Genomic DNA, 5,000 nt, shown 5'->3' on the forward strand with positions numbered 1-5,000 from the left:
CCAGGCTGATTTTCGTTTTGCATGACGACCTTAAGTTCTTCTTAACGCTGAATTTCTTTGTATATTCTGGTAGTTCGTCTACCATTATATAATCCATATTTATTAATCTACCCCGATGAGGTACAGTGATGTTCACCATTTCATATTCCCTAACTGGTGTAGTAGTTAAGTACCCTCTCAATGATATGTTTTCTCAACTCCTTGCTTTTATAGTGGAGTTCACTCAAGAACAGACTATTTATAAATGATCTCTCGGCACAGGTATCTAGCAATCCTCTTTTCACTTAATGCAACCTTGTTACACCTTTAGGGTTATTGTGTGTAGGTAAGATTGACTTCTTAGTCGTCTTATTCCGTCTGGTGTTGTCAAAGAAAGAGTTCCAACTTGTATATACCTTTGATTTATTTGGCTGGTTTCTGTTGCATATAGCACTATGATGTCTAACAATGCCAACCGTTATTGTGCCTGTCTGGTTGGAACTGAAGTGTTTACTGGATGTACATATGAAACACAAACAGAGCTCTGAATCGTTCTATCTTTCCTCTGGTTACCTTAAGATTTTAATGTGTCCATATGGTTACCTCACCAAAGTGCACATCCTTTAACCTGGTTTACCTTGGCTTTGTTTGTACTTTCTTTAGCCTTACCGATGTTGTTGTTGGTTTCACAGATTGCCGTTGTTCTATTGCGAAAGCGAATACCATTGTCAATGTATTAGCTTTTGCTATTTCGATTTCTTGAAAATATCAAATTGATATTATTTCTTCTAATTAAAACCAGATATCAGTTCCAGAATATAATATTCAATAGACCCTTCCAGATAAGAAAACTTCTGTATATTCTCAAAAATCAGTATGTTGGTGTACTGATACTTTATAAGTTCAAAAATTAATTCCATTCTGTTACATCTGATCGAAATGTTTGAGGTCTAGTTTGGGTAAACTTCTGGAAATGCTTTAACAAGGCAATATTGGTGCTAGGTTCACCTCTTACAGCTAGAAGACTACGTGATGGGAGGGTACCTATGAATTTCAGTGCCTACCAACTAAGCTTTTAGCTATATTCAGCTTGATTCATGGTGGTCGGAGTTATTCTTCGGGTTCTGTTAGATTCAATATTTCATTATCAATTTCTGGATTTTCTGCAAATATTCCAGTGAGAACTCTCAGTGGATGGATTTATCTTAGTTTAACCAGACCACTGAGCTGATTAACAGCTCTCCTAGGACTGGCCGAAGGATTAGATTTATTTTTACGTGGCTAAGAACCAATTGGTTACCTAGCAACGGGACCTACAGCTTATTGTGGAATCCGAACCACATTATACCGAGAAATTCATTTCTATCACCAGAAACAAATTCCTCTTGTTCTTCACTGGCTGGTCGGGGATTCGAACTCTTGACCAACAGAGTGGTAGCTGAAAACGGAACCCGCTTTCCCAGTAAGGAACTATCTCTCAGTGAAGAAATACTATTGATATCACCTGCATCAATAGTGGTTTTCAACCTTCTTTGAGTGACAGTTAGTTATCACAGACTTAAAATCCTTGGCCTTGCGATCTCCATCTTCTGTTCCTCTAGGTCAGACATCTTAATATAATTTACAACATAATACATAAATTCATAATTATAAGTTCTTATATATATATATATATATATATATATATATATATATATATATATATATATATATATATATATATATATATGTATATATATATATATTTATATATATATATATATATATATATATATATATATATATATATATATATATATATATATATATATATATATATATATATATATATATATATATATATATATATATATATATATGTATATATACTACATTAACAAATATATTATTTAAAATTGGCCACACTTCAGATCAATTAATGGTAGATCACTACTGGTTATATTGTATATATATGTGCCCTTGACTACACATACATATATACAATGGACAACAGGGTTTATTCCATATTAAATCCCAGTTAAGTATCTTAAAACTCACCATAAATTTTCAAAAAAATTAATATTTCCTTTCCATTACCTACAATTTATAAAGACGGAAAATATAAATTTATAAGTGAAATGCGTTAACCATCATTTGCCTAGCCTAACTTAACCTAATTTCTGGGTTGGCGTGAACACAATAATCCTGACTAAAGAAACATAGGCATCAGCTGCTTCACTTAAGTGAATTGCCAGTGTCTTATAACTTATCATACTGAAATGTACTTTATCATTGGCAAAGTCTCTTTCTACTAACTGAGTTATTCTCGGTTTTCTCTTCAATAATTGGTTCAGTGATAGATTTTCGTGCTCATTATCTATCCTAGGGATGTTTCTAGGGCATTAGATCTCTACTAACTATAAAACTTTACAGTTATAGTTATTAATCTCTCTACTAGTCCTAAAATCTTATTTTTACTTTATTGACCAATTCTGGTTCGTCATCGTTAACATCCAATATCATTTCTTCCGATAATTACAATAACGATATCTGAGGCATAAGCTGTCGATTTGGTCCTGTTTGGGATCCAGTAGGTTGTAGCACACTGTGCCTGATTTCCCCAAAAATGCGATAATACAAGGACTGTTTTAGTCACAGCATTTTTACTACAGCACCCTGTTATTATCAAAAGTCAGCCTTCAGTTAGGCTAGGCAGTGATTGACCGAGTTTATTCTACTATTCCATGTCGGGCTAGGCTAACATGTGACATTTTAATATGGCCGACACCATTATCCGGTCCGATCTTTATCTTTATGGCAAATATCCACAACAATCCTTAAACACTGTCATTTGAACTATGCCAATCTCTGATCTAATAACTACTTTCACTGTAATCCTGGTCACGGAACCATTTTATTCCGACTCATTCAGAATAGTATAGCATTTCAAATGTCAGTATTTGTTGTATAGCTAAACGATCTGAAGCATTACTGACCCAAACCGTAGCCTGAAGTCTTGTCTCGACACGGAATTACTTCACTCTTGTTACTTTGATTTGTGATTATATTATACATTGCGTTGTATATTAACTAAACAACAATAAACTTACTATTAGCACGCTCAATTGTTTCTAACTCGATTTCAGTTGAACTGTTGTAAACAGTGTCTCTGACTACTACCTGTCTAAAGTAGACCTCCAGAAATTCTCCTTACATTTCGATATGCATGTCTCACAAAAAGTTTTTCTAAATAACCTTTAAGATGAATAGGAATATACGTGGTTGTGAGCACCAAACAATTATGGCTGTGCGTTCTTGGATATCTACTAGCTAGATCCACACTGCGTTTACAGCTATGAAGCGACTCAGTTCACGGCCGTCTCTGACCAAAACAAACCCGATAACTACCTTGACAACCAATACTGGTAGTTAAGCAATATTACAAGTATACTTACAATTAACACACGAAACAACTAAGACAATGTTCTTCACTACTAAATACAAACAGCGAAACATAATATCCTTCTTCTACATAATACGCATTTCCACTTTACGCATATTTAAAGAGAATACATAAAACTATACCACAACTTGTGGAAAAGATCTCTCTTGTCGAAGTTTCGACAGTTGTAAGCGGCAAGTATTGGCCGAAGGGGAATGCCATTCTTGTGAGCTTTAGGTCCATATAAAGTAGCAAACGAAGATCTGAACTGAAAAGAGAAATTATGAGCTTTCAGGAATAGCAGAGGTCATCTAAGCTGCTTCAAGTATGATTGATTTTATCTTCAATTTTGAAAATGGTACCAAATTCAGGAGCACCTACTTCAGAGAATTTACTGGAGTCGGACAAAATACTATTAATTTTATCGATGGAATCATCGCGGTTCAGTATAACTACACCTTTACCTTTATCTGGTCGGCAAATTATGAGGTCATTTCTATTGGTAAGTTTCTTTAAAATCTTCATACTTAAAAAATGGAAACCAATCTTTTAGTTTTGAGACTGGAGAATCATTTATGAGCCAAGTTTTGTATGGACTGATTAATATGAGAAGGTAACGACCGAATATTATGGAAAACACTTCGAACGCGAGGAAAAATCACAATATTTGGGTTTAAAATTAGATAAACAAAAATCTAAGCCTAGTGGTAAAAGAGGCTCTTCTTTTTTCGATGGTGTATAACTAGAATAATTAAAAATGACACTATCTGCGCCAATGAACTTAGATTGGTGAATACCCAGTTTAAGTAATTTACGTTCATGTACTTTAGTGGTATTGTTTCCATAATTGTTAATGGTTCTGTTCAGCAGACTTTTAACGAAGTATCCATCGAGAAACGAAAGTGTTTCAAACAATGAAGAAGAGATTTCATTAATGAAGACAATTATCTTGTAGATTTCACTTTGGCGGCAATTTCTATATCCAGAAGAGAACTTGTAGCGCTTTGGTAAATTCAGAATTATACAGTGGTGACCGGTAGAGTTGATATATACCTGCATAGTTTACAAGTTTAATTGCCCTAAATGCAATTTTGGGACCTATGTGGGATGTACCAAACGCCTACTTAAGGTACGCATCGACTCTCATAGGGGTGTCAGCCATCGTGCAGACTTAGCTTTAAGCAAAAAAAGAAAACAGTGCCATTAGATTTCATGTTATATCTTGCCACCATCACATACAATACAGTGATTTTCAAATACTCGGACAAACAAAAAACTGCCATTCGCTTCCCTTTTTATAGTCCCTCCATATTAAACAACAATCACAAACACTCAATAGTCAAACCACCTCTGTTCCATTGTTCATTGCATAGTTTGTTTTTTTTTTTTATCCAAGCCATTTCACCCCTCTTCCATTCGCAGTCTTCTAACTCACCCAGTTGTCATTTAAGTACGATAGGAACAGTATTTTGTACTGCATTATCATTATTATTATTTTGAATATTCATGTTTTTTCTCTCTCAGTATCTATCTGCTCAGTGATTTTATTTGACGATTTCTGTTTAGCACGTAATCTCTCATTACATAGTCATTGCTCTTT

This window comes from Macrobrachium rosenbergii, chromosome 8, assembly GCF_040412425.1.
Source record: "Macrobrachium rosenbergii isolate ZJJX-2024 chromosome 8, ASM4041242v1, whole genome shotgun sequence".
NCBI lineage: Eukaryota > Metazoa > Arthropoda > Malacostraca > Decapoda > Palaemonidae > Macrobrachium > Macrobrachium rosenbergii.